At 46.3% G+C, this 13,225-nt stretch overlaps 1 pseudogene; it reads right to left on the bottom strand.

Moving 5' to 3' along the window:
- Positions 1-1,287: 1,287 nt before the first annotated feature.
- LOC131721150 (uncharacterized) lies at positions 1,288-11,852 on the bottom strand (annotated as a pseudogene).
- Between the last annotated feature and the right edge of the window lie 1,373 nt (positions 11,853-13,225).

Raw genomic sequence — 13,225 nt, 5'->3', positions numbered from 1 at the left:
AGGGTCCCTGGATTGTAATGAAACGCGCCCTCACAATCGGAGCAGCGGGGTCCCTGGATTGTAATGAAACGCTCCCTCAATCGGAGCAGCAGGGTCCCTGGACTGTAATGAAACGCGCCCTCACAATCAGAGCAGCAGGGTCCCAGGATTGTAATGAAACGCGCCCTCAGAATCGGAGCAGCAGGGTCCCTGGATTGTAATGAAACGGCGCCTCAGTCCTCTTGAACTGAACGGAGAGGCGAGGGGTGGACGCGATGCGCCAGCTAACATGATTACTCTTCAAATACAGAGAAAACTTTACAGGCGAGAGGCAAGGTGCGGGTCCAACACAAAAGTAGAAATATATATTTAATCCCTTAAACAGTGTACCTATCAACTATTTTCATTCATATATAAATATATGAGAGAGAGAGAGATTTCTACCATGATATCTGAAGATGCAAAGCCAAGACTTAAAACAGGAAGTTTTGTGAATGCTGCGTTATTGCATTTTAGCCATAGATACCCCAAAACATCTACTTTACACTAAGTAGTAGTAGTTTAAGTGCAGTAAACGGGACACAGCTGTGAATTCAGGGGCGATTTTGGGAGGCACATCATAGAGTGAGGGGGGGGGGGGGGGAAGTATAGAACGGACACCCACCTAGCCACGTCTACACTGACGTCACTGCGTGACCAGACCGAGCGCAGGTACCATGAACAGGAGGAGCGCTGACGGACCTCCCTTGCAAATTCACTTTCTGTAAGCAAGTCTTTAGCACTTTGCTTACAGAAAGCAGGAGATTTAATTCTGCGTGCCATTCCCTTACCTGGACGCGTCACGTTTGACAGCGATAGCGTGGAGTTTCTGACCAGGAACCCATTCACTCCAGAGCTGTACGCATCGGTTTGAACTGAGACCAGACGCTAGCAGCTTTTACACCTTTCAAAAAAGTGATCCCCAAATCCCGGTCCTGGTAGACCCCTCAATCTGTCACTTCTTTCTAACAGAGCGTCGAATTACGCAACTGAACTAAATTCGCTTACTAGACTTCAGAGCTATAATTATATATAGGATTTAAGATTTTTCTAGATAACTGAGAATCTGCAGGGATTTAAGAAATTTAAGTAAGCAAATCATTTCAATTAAGGGTGTAGTCAAGTAATGAAGAGCTCAATTGGAATGAAAGCCAAACACTATCTTAAAAGACTGTTTGAACAGCAAGCAGCGCTGGATTCCTGGTGTACCTTCAGGGTACAAGAAAGCAATGGGAGGACACACAAGAATCAAGATGTAAAAATCTTTATTGGGGTAGACAGCAAGTTTAACATCTCCTGAATCTGACAGCAACAAGAATGACGAGCAGAACTCCGAGGAGAGCGGACGCCACGCCCAGCGCCGGAACCAAGGGGAAGTCACCTGAAATTCAAAACAAAGGTGAGCACTAGGACCCGGGAGGCCACAAGACACCTCCAATTACTGCAAGCGTTGCCTAGCAACTTCAAGAAATTCTACAAGTTAGCATGGAGGTCCTAAACATTAAAAAAGTAAACTAACATTTGAACACCATCTTCATGCAAATTCATAAATTTTATTTGTTTGGGGGGGAGGGGGGGCGTGAGGAAAGTCCTCAATTTAAATAATTCGTTTTGGCTACAAATTGCTGCATCCAGTTCTGAAGGACAATTATCAGAACCGATATTTCATACCGGCTATAGGATAGCGATTTAGCATCACAGGAATGGAACTAAGACCAGTTGGATAGTTTTGTCTATTCCTGTTTTCACTAATATTTTAATAAGACAAACACCTGAGCCGGTTACCTATACAGTCTGATCATGCTTCTAGTAAAAAAATAAAACCACATACACCCCAGAAAAAGCTTAGTGCTCCTTTAGCACCATCTAGTGGTTTATTACTGCAAACACTGGAAGTTAGTGGATTAGCAGACACTTCACCAAAGCGACTTAGACTAGGGATGTGAACTCTGCATCACAACTGCTGCAGAGTCACTTCCAATAGGACCTTGTTTGTTTGGCGTCTCATCCAAAGGACGGAGCACAAGGAGGTGAAGTGACTTATTCACGGTCACACACAGCAAGTCAGTGGCTGAGCCGGGATTTGAACCTCCTGCTAATAGACCCCCTTTCTTTAAGCTCTGGAGCAGCAAGCCTCCCATATATATTGAGAGGTTTTAGTTTGCATCCCTTCTAGAGCCAGAGCACTCCATAGCATCGGATGAGGAGGGTTAGAATTCCATGACCAGGATATTCAACAGAACACTCTCAAGGTCTCACCTGCTGTTTGAAGCAACAAGACTTGTCCTTCTGGTACCAATTGGACCGGCCCGGCAGAAACGTAGCCTCTGATCTGGCTGTATCGATCCACACTACGGGCTGAGAGAAAGACAAAATTGAAAACAACTCTCCAGGGTACAGATAAAAAAGGACTATTGCCAGCTCTGAGGTTTGACAGATTACTTTGGATTCATTTTACTGTAATGAAATTTTCAGGTTTAATGGTTTGGATTAAATTATTGCAACAGATATTGCATGAAAAGGCATCATTATAAACTCACTCAATGCAGAGAGAGCATTACCAGCACAATACAAAAAAAATCTCCTCTTACAAACACTCAAATAGAGAAATGTATATTTCACAGGAAGAAGGACCCATCAGGATATTCAAATCTTAAATAGATTAGGCTTTGTATTCCCTTCACTCAATGATAGCAGCTTCAATAGAGCAGCGTTGATGCTGTACTGCAGCTGGTCATGCTTGCTTGTATTCCAGGACTGATCTCCAGATGCTCACCAGATCTCTGGGCTCCAGGCACACAAGTCTTATTGCAGGTATCCTCCAGGCTGGGATCACAAACCACAGCCATGCAATGGAAATACACCTGGGGAGGGACAGAAGCAGCTCTTGTTGAACAGGAGAACACTGCCACACTGTGGCTGAAGTCAGTAGTGCATCAATCCCTCTTTCCTATTGAAGTTTAATAAAAGCATTCCTACTGAAGCACTTAGCATGGAGTGAAAAGTCCCAGGTTCGAGTCAGAGGGGGCACTAACCTGTCTCCAGAAGGCAGAGTCCTTGCTAGACTGCTGTGCCTGCACCTCAAGCCTCTGGAGCTGGGGGGAGCTCCTGGTGAGAGAGTGCTGGCCGGCACTGGGTGGAAGTGGGTCCTGTATGAGTCTCCAGTGACCAGGCAGCTGCAGAGACAGGAACAGGAGTCATGGCAAGCCGGCATTGAAAACACAGCTGAATGGGCAGCGCTAGAGGACTAGCAGACCCCTCACCGGTCAGTGACCAGGTCCCATTGAGGGCTGGAGTCCAGTTCAGGGGTCAGTGTGGCCCAGCAGTCCTGCAAGATGAGGCGGTCAGTCTGGCTATGGGGCTGCTGGAGCTCAACCTGCAGAAACACAGGCTCCAGCAGAGACTGGGACACAGGGAACGCAGAGTAGAACTGGGAGTAGCTCACATCTAGAGGGGAGAAAAAAAATTAGTCACTGCCAGTGCTTCAAAAGCACTGGAGTTCAGGACTCCCTTCATAGCAAGGACAGGGGCTCATGGGAGTTGTAGTCTCATCTGGACAGTGGGCCAATGTGACCAGCTCTGGGAGTTTAGAATGAAGACTACAGAGCAGAATTTGCCAAGTGGAAGTGAAGACAGAGTTCAACTCACCCCTGGCTAGCCGAGCCTTCAGATTCAGAACATCTCTGGGACTCTTGGCTGCAAAACAATAAGGATTTGGTAAAATGCTAAAAGGCTTAAAGACAGAGAGAGGGCTACCATACAACATTAAAAGCACATCCATTTCAAAATGGACAAATCTCTAAAGAAATGTTCCATTTAAAATGCTCAGCTGAAACAGTAAATGCTAAGTAGAACATTTAGTGATTTTTGATGTAGCCAATGTTCAATGAAGACCTTGAAGTCATCTCGCTCTACACAGAGTGTTCAGTCATTTACCATAAGCAAAGTTAACCAGCTGGCAGGTTCCTAAATCCAGCACAATAGATCAAAGCAAACTGTTGAAGAGATTTCATATCCTTTAGTCCCAGGAGACAAGCCTGGTTCAGCTTGCTAGATACGACGTACCTCTGCTCATAGGGTCATAAGACCGGAAGTGCAGGGACCCAAGCCCCTGCACAGAGTAGGGGGCTGGAGCAGGGACCGCCTTCCTTTCAGCAGCCAGCGTCAGGGTGTCGTTGAGGGGGTAACGACAGCGGATAGTCAGCCTAAGAGGTAACGACACACGGGTTTAGATCAGGGGCTGGAGTCGTGTGTAAAACTGACTGCATGGTCCAGCTGGGTAGTCCAGTTCAGGGCAAATGGGCTGTGTGATGTCACAGCCTATGACATCACCACAATTCCCTGTGAACCAGGACTCCCTGTGCTCACCTGTATTCAGAGTCTCTGGTGATGACTGGAGCATTGGGTGGGAAAAGCGCTCGGGTATACAGCACCTCGTTCTCGTAGATCAGGTAGTTACCCACAATCTGAAAAACACAGAAGCCAGAACAGCATGCTGGTAATACAAAGCTGACCTCCCAATAGCAAAATCTAAAGACTGCCAGACAGTTAACGCATAGTCAACCACTCCCCAGTTGCTTTGGATAAAACAATGCTAAAAAAAAAACAACCAAATGATCCAGTGCAGGTCTACCAGTGCCAGACCTGTATGAAGGACCATTGCCTTGACCCACAACACCACGCAGGAAGCCCCAGCTCACCTGGCTCCTGGTCCCACAGGTGTTCACCCCAAAGGTGAAGAGAGCCCTGGTCGAGTCAAACTCTTTGGTTTGCAGGTCTTGTCCAGCAGGGTGGTCTTGCTGGGATCCACTAATGGTATGGGCTCCATGGTCACAGCCACCACCGTCACCACTCCGTTAGGAAAGCACACTGTGGCAGGGGAGGAGAAGAATGAATTGGAGACAAGACTGAATCAAGGCAACACCATGCTACCAATAACATCAAGAGATCCTGAAAGCCAGAGGTCTACACTTCAAGCTGGACTACAGCAGTGTCACTCTCCTCAACTCCTTGTCCTAGCCCTATCTCAAGCTAGCTCTCCACACCCAGCTTCCATGCAGCCAGATGGACTACAGTGCAACCATTTTTTTGCTAGGACTTGCATGCAAGTTAAAAGCAGGGTTCCTAAAGGAATTCCAACACATTGATCAAGATTGCAATTAACTAAATATTTACAGTGGCAACAAGTGAATTCAATTTGTCAATTAAGTTGGCTCAAAAACAAAAAGTTACTTAGAGTTCTCATATCAGAGCTAGGATTCCTAACAGACATGAAAACTCAAGACCCTGAACTCTGCAACTAGATCAGCCATAAACTGGGGACCACTTCAAGAATCTGAAGGGCATTCAAGAACAGAAGTCCCACGGGCTCAGAATGCGTGGCAATAGGATCCTTGGAGTGGCTAGTTCTGGTGTGAAGCGTGGCCAGGACACTGCGAGGCGTCCACCACAGTGAAGGAGTCCTCACCCAGCAGCTCCCTGGTGGGGATTGGGCAGCGTTGCACAAACTGCTTCTCGACCTGCAAGGTCTTGACGTTCCTCATGTTCAGCTCCACTCGAACGGTGAGGCCCCTCAGAGAGATGTCCTGGGGAGGGAGGAAGCAAGGGACACGTCACGGCTGGCAGTACCCTTGGAGCAACGTACTTGAAGTGAACAAGCATGGGGAGTTTGATATCTCCGAAACCAAGCATGCTGCCTCAGTTTGGGGGTGCATCTAGGAGTAGTGTTCAAAATGTATTAGAAAACAAGATGTGTCACTTAGATTTACCTACAGAAAGCCTGCGTTGGTGCGAGAATTTCAATCAGTAACAAATCAGTCCTACAGAGTGTAGCAAGATTAATGGCAACTAAAACTAACCAACCCAATGGTCAATTCTCTGCATGGCTGGGCATAGAAGTCCCTCGGTAGAGGCTACCAGTTGACCAGACAGTGCTAGCCCTGGATCCATTGTTAAACCCCTGGGAGATCCTCACCTCATAGATGTAGCCAATGCCAAAGAGTGGCAACTCGATGGTGATCTTGGGCTCAGCGATGGTGTAGGGTAGAGGGCGGCTCCCAATGCACAGCTCCCAGCTGGAGTCCATGTTGCCCGGGGTCACTTCGAAGACCACGCTGCGGTTCGTACAAAAGCTTTTGACATCAGGAAGATCTAGAGGGAAGGGATTGGTAGGTCGGTCAACAAGTGTTGACTACAAAATCTCCACTTTGTAGTTTGGCACATTCTGTATCCAATTGTGCTTAGAAACAGTCGGCGACATACAATACAAGATCAGTGGTACAATGTTGAAGACAGAAAAGTCAATGTCACAATGTAGCCCATGTCAGGTATGGGGTTGTTGCAAGTTGGTGAACCTGGCAAAGCTCTTACAGATCTAACTAGTCAAGAAATCACCCCCCCAGTTCACTTACTAACACCCTTCACATCGCACACAATAGCAGCCGGGTGAAAATACGGCTCATTCTGGGGGACAATGTTCAAGGTGTAGTTGATGTTCAAGGTGTACCTCCTGATGAGAGCCCCAATGTACTGCAAGAGAAAATCAGGCCAAAAGGTTACAGAACCACCCCACCCCCCAAAATCCTGGACTGTCACCTGCTGCAGACAGGCCACTCTCAAACAGTGCATGATACAGTCCATGTGCAATATTAGATTTCCTGTATAATTGTTGCAGATTTGTTCGAGAGTCTTCCCCTGTGACACCTCATGGTCACGTGTATATAAGTTAAGCTGGCTTTCACTATGAACAGGAGGCTTTCCCCCCCCCATTGGTATGGTTTTGTGTTCAATGGTTTGGTACCTCCTTATTCGAGTGGGTTAATCCTCACCTCTACAGAGACCAGCGGGTTGTCGAAGGGGACCTTCAGGACGAAGTCCTTGGTGCCGTTGGGGTGCTGGACCTCGCTGATCTTCACGCCTCTGTTCTGGGCCTCGGGAAGGGTCAGAGGAACCCCATTGAGGGTCAGGTTCTTCAGCTCAATGTCCGGCTTGAAGTTACCAAGGGTCACCGTGAAGCCCTTCTCACTCGGGACGGTGTCTGAGAGCAGGGATTAGAGAGGTGAAGCGCAAGAAACATAACTGCAGAGCTCTGAACCCCAGGACTGGGTGCAGCAACACGAGTTTCTAACCCTGTTCACCCCCCAATCGCGTGCTCCAAGGTTACCCCTACAGTGCAGGGCTGTGGAGAGTACTCACTGTTCACCACATAAGGGGTCTCAGGGAGGTAGGGGGAGCGGGCTGGCTTGAAGGAGCGGTGCTGGGTCACCTCCTACAGGTCGTCAGCCCATTGGTGCTCCAGGAAAAGGGCAATCTCATACACCTGGTTGTACTTGTTATCAATCACATGACTCTGTAAAAAGACACGAGTTACAGATGTACAAATCAGTACAACATCTGACTCATTGTGTGACCCTGAGCAAGTCACTTCACCTCCTTGTGCTCTGTCTTTCGGGGGAGATATTGTTGCAAGTGACTCTGCAGCTGATGCATAGTTCACACACCCTAGTCTCCAAGTCACCTTGGATAAAAGCATCTGCTAAGATAAACAAAACAGACTTCCCCCCTATATCCCCAGATTCTCATATGCAATAACTTAGGCCAAGTAGTTAACAAGGGATTTTCCCCAGATACAGGGAGAAGTAGGACACGCAAAACTGCTGCCACTACACCCCCTTCCCCAGGGAGAAGGGGCTTTTGATTTAGGACGCTTCTCTAAAGCAACTTGACGAGACTAGGGGGGTGTGAACAATGCATCCTCAACTGCAGAGTCACATCCAACAGGACCTCGTTTGTTTTACGTCTCATCCGAAGGACAAGGAGGTGAAGTGACTCGCTCAGGGTCAAGCCAGGAAAAAGCCCTTCTCTAAAAATCACCAAGCCTCCACAGACAGAGACCCAACCAGAGGGTCCCTGGCTATCTTACCTTGCGATACCCCCCCACAGCTCCGAAGGGAACGCGGATTTCCACTGCAGTGCCGTTGACTAGCAGCTGGTACCCCCTGCTGGTAGCAGCGACCTCATCCAGGCCCCTCCCCTCCACCCCCATCGTGATCTGTTTATCCAGGAACTTGGTGGGATGCAGGACCAGCGGGGTGATGAGCCTCGGGGTGACCCAGCTCAGGTAGGTGCCATCGAAAACAGAGGGGTCTGGAAAGAGATGAAACGCGAGGCATTTTGCCATGGTATACTATTCTTTCCCCCCCTTGGTGTAGAAAAGGGATTTGTTTTTATAGGCTTTTTTAAAAAGTCAGATGACAAGATGTTTATGGTCTTAATGCATGGAAGATGAAGCACTTCTAAAACACTAGCACCAGAACTATAACTTTTTGGAGAATTTATGCAGTTTGACACTAGACTGTTATAGGGTAGAGATTTAACATGGAGCTATGTCAGTCACATGCTCAAATACAAAGTTACACCCACCCATCCTCAAAGGAGGACAATGGCACTTAATGGGTTAATAGGTTGTGGAAGAATGAGTTCCACATAGCACACAGTGCCACCAGGTGTCAAAGTGTAGCTAGTGCAGCCAATTCAAAGTCAAGTGTACAATGCACTAGACTGTTCCACTTAAGTTCCCAGCTCAGGTAATGCTTCCAGACCATTAGCCCTCCTAGGATTGCTGTGCTCCTCGGTGACTCACTCTTGGCGCAGGCAGCTGAAGTGTCCACCAATAGCAGCATCCACCTCTGCTTGTAGAACACAGTGGCTCTGATGGCTTCCACAGGGATCCCCGACACCTGAGGATAGAGAAGAGTGTTGGAGCAGAGACCACGACGATCCCCGCCCCCTCAAGACCCCCCTGTTCAGTCTGCGCTTGTAGATCTCCCGATCCGCCCCTCCTGCTCTGGACTCGCTGACCTCAGCACCACATTACTGGATCCTCAGCTGATACATTATTGCACTACTATAGACACAACTTGCTATAATCCTAACTTGTTGCATCCTAGAAGTTATTTGAATAGTGTGGTTTACAGCAAGGGCAAAAATGAATCTTGCATTTTAACACCTGTCAGTCACCTTGGATAAAAGGAGTCTGCTAAAGTCATTCCTAGACTACTATCATGGCATCCTGCAATACAACACTTTACACATTAAATAGATCTAAATTGTTCACAACAGCATATTAAATTGGGCTAGATTTTACTCCTAGTCATATGCAAAATTGAGAAGGCAGCTATAGCCAAAAGCTTTAATTCAGAAAATTAAGTTGATTGCAAAAGAGATTTAACTTTAAATCCATCAGCATTTAAAAAATGCCAAGTTCGTTAACATCCTATTTTTTGCCTTGCTGTATATTTCTGGAGAGCCCTCAGATGTTCGCACACAAAAGGACGCTATTAAATAATGGAAGCTGGTTTTGGATCACAGTATTTTAAGAACTCACCAGGAGCACCTCGGACATGGGCATGCCGTAGGGCGACCTGAAGACGACGCGGCTGGACGTGGAGTTGACGAGGTATCCTGCGGTACGGGCGTCCTCGGCGGTCATGGTTTTGGGGGGCATCCCGGTCTTGTGGAACACCACCTGCCACTCGGACATCACCGCTCCCTGGGCCTGCAGAGCAACACAACGAAAAGCCAGCCGAGACCCAGAGCCATTCGGGAAGCTGCAAGAGGTGCAGTTCAGAGAGCGTCCACAAGAGGCACTGCAAGCACTACAGAAAGAAACCTCTACACCAGAGGCATCAAACTCCACTCCAAGGGACAGTGTCCATTCCAGCTTCTCTCAATGAACTTACTTGAACCATCCTTAAATCACTAGGGTGCGACTGATCTATTAATAGGAGCAGATACATTGCTCAATTGTGAACTCTAGTTTCGGGGGTCCCCTTCACCTCCATGTAGTTATCCTCACAGACGATCTCACGGGGGTTCCAGGGGCTCTCCGTGCTGCAGGACAGGGAGAAGGGGTAGACCGTCTCTCTGCCCAGAGAGTCCAGTCTCACGAAGCGGTACTGGAGCGCATAGGAGACGTCATTCTTGAGAAAACGGAGAAAGAACTGGTCAGTACGGGAGACTTCTTCACAAGTGGCATACGGGGCTAGGACTTCCAAAAACAGGGTGGATGACAAGACCATTGCACCCCTAAAAGGAATTGGAGACCATTTCAGAGATAAGTTCCTTTCAATTGAAAGAGGTGAACTAATGCACCAAACCGACTTCAAATGAATGCGTTGCCATTGCGAGATGTTTAACTGCCGATTGCAGACTTGATGAACATTGTAATTGATAAAGGGAACAGGATTATATAGATGCATGTTTTTCAGTTCCCCGTTGCGGTGTACGAGAGTGTAAAGCGGGTTTTTTTTTACTGCAGTGACGTACTCACCACGCTCTCCACGTGACAGGCCAAGAACGACGCTCTGAAGATCAAGTCTCCGGGAAGGTTGAAGGAATACGTAAACCCGCACGCCGCCGCGTAGCTGTCATTCAGCGGGTAAACCCCGCTTCTATCTGGAGGGGGGATAAAAATGAAGGAGAACATCGCAACGGGCTACCGAGCAAATCCCATAGGGATTGAAATCATTTCAGAGATTCCGTTTATCTGTGGCACTCTTAACCAGCCAATAAGAGTTTCCTTTAAATTACTTTAATTCCGATACCCCACAAGGTTTTTATTAACAAAAAGAGACCCAACGTTTTACCCTATACTCAAAACCCGAATGCCCGCACAGCTGCCGTTACTTAAACCGACCCAACTTACCGATGACGTCAAAGCGAAAGTTACCGCCGGCAAACTTGCCATTGGTTGACATCCAGAAGTACCGATCCCGGCACTCGGTCACAAAGTTACCTGAAGTCAGAAATGAACGCACAGAGCCGCTCCGTTATTTAAGAACACCGGCAATACAAAGTCACACACCATATTAAATAGAATAGATAAAACGTTTTGTAAGTTGGCTATATAGCGTTTCATAAGCCTAAACAAAGCTGCCAATTCAATCGATTAATAGAATACTCATAACTTGAACCAACTACAACGTTCAGGAAGTCTAAACGTTACATGCCAAATCAAGGGCGAGTTCCCAGTTCAATTAATTCTCTTCATTAAGCATCTCGAGTGACTGTCAATTATCTGATCTGCCCCGAGAACTATCACCCTTTTATTCTGTATACAAGGGCGGTCAATCAATTTATTAAACATATCTGATAATACTGTGATAGACATAATACACAGATTCCAGTTAGCGGGAGTCCTGGACTAGCCCAACTGGATAACATTAAATACCCCAACATTAGTGTAGAGTTGGGTTTGTGAAGCCAAGACACACAAGTACCACATGAACCCAAGTGATACAGATATATTACACTGCAGACTGGAGATTGTTCTGCGGCGTGAATATTGATCTTACCCGACAAGTCCTGAGCGACCAAGCCAGCCGGCAACACCGCGCATAACCAGGCAACTCTGGAACAATAATAATCACATATACATGTGAATTCATAGACATCCGGCACACTCATCCGCAGGAGCCAGTTAACTGAAGTAGAATGCCAACAGATCAAGGACTATGCTAAATTGTTAATTATTTTAAATGTGCACAGATAGAGGGGTTGGTGGAATTGCTTGAAAATGTGATAACCACAGTCCACGAATAGTGAGACAACATCTATACCTATCTTAAAATCCAATTTAAAAAAATTAAACTCACCCTAAAAGCAGCCTGAACCCCATCTCAATACGATTTCTCCAGCCGTGTCCACCACAGATCAACAATCACTAACAAAACCTCGCTTCTCTACCACAGAAAGAAGCCGCTGCGTTCGCTCGCTTGGTGGGACGCGGCGCGCCCCGGGGTTTATAAAGCCCTCAGAATCGCACCGCTTCCGATCACAGCACCTGACTGAGACTGAACTGAAGAGTCAACACGTGGTCTTAATCACGCGTGATTAACTGCTGATCGGGAGTCCCCAGTCATCATCATCATCATCATCATCATCATCATTAGTAGTATTTTGTTTTCTGAGTTTAATTTCATTAATGACGCAATGCGTGTCGATTTCCTCAATTGATCCTCCAGAGCGCGCAATGGGTCGGAATTGCTTGATCAATCCCACCTGCTATCGCTGCCGAGACCCGGCGTCTCCAGTATATATACTCGGGTCGGGTCCGGTTAAACGATGTCGGTGGTGTTGAGGTGTCGTGGTTATTCGGGCAATCAGCGTGGAGGACAGATACAATCGCCGTCGCGCTCTTTTTACAGTAAGTGCAGTCTTATTTATGTTTTTTTAAAAAAAATCTTATTTAAATTAGTAGGTAGGTGATATATATATAATATGTGTGTGTAATATATATAATGTAAAGTAAACTAAAAAAAAAAAAAATCTTTCTTTTTTGTGTGTGTCGAGCACTTGCTTTGGGAAGCTTAACTTTATTCTTTTCCAACGGTGATAACATTCAAACGTTAATATGTCTTTTAAAAACCTAATAATATCTTTTTTAACCAAACTAATAGTTAACTTTTTTCTTCGCTGTTTGTTGTTCAAACGGTATCCAATTAATATTGTAGAGTGACTCAAGAGGAGAAAAACTGACAAATTTAAACGCCCGCATCCAACCTGTCTGTACGTTTGAATCGGTGCACTTCGTTGTAATAATGATTTGGTATAATTCTGTTTGGGGGGGGGGGGGGTAGTAGTAGTAACCTGTACCTTAAAGGGTTAATTTTAATTGTTCATTTCCCCTCACACGATTATCGCATACCCTGCAGCGCGCTCGTTACACGGACCTGTCTATATTATTATTAATTATTATTATTATTATTATTATTATTATTTATTTCTTAGCAGACGCCCTTATCCAGGGCGACTTACAATCGTAAGCAAATACATTTCAAGCGTTACAATACAAGTAATACAATAAGAGCAAGAAATACAATAACTTTTGTTCAAGCGAAGTACAAGTGTGACAAACCACAATTCAATAATACAGCAGATAATAGTGATAGTTACATCAGGATATGATTAAATACAAAGTACTACAGGTTAAAAACTTGGCAGATTACAGTATTCTGAAGTACAGGATTAAATGCAGTAAAATAGGGGGCAGATAAGAGCAAAATAAAGCACATTTACATGAAGGGTGATAGTGTCCCAGGATACAAACAGAGGAGTTCTACAGGTGCTGTTTGAAGAGGTGAGTCTTAAGGAGGCAATACTAACGCTGAAGTCTCTCTTCCAGATTAGCACTGCTGTGCGCGCTCTG

The sequence above is a fragment of the Acipenser ruthenus genome, chromosome 48, assembly GCF_902713425.1.
Source record: "Acipenser ruthenus chromosome 48, fAciRut3.2 maternal haplotype, whole genome shotgun sequence".
NCBI classification, from domain to species: Eukaryota; Metazoa; Chordata; class Actinopteri; order Acipenseriformes; family Acipenseridae; genus Acipenser; species Acipenser ruthenus.
The sequence above is the reverse complement of the archived record's forward strand: the minus strand, read 5'-3'. Positions and strand labels throughout refer to the sequence as shown.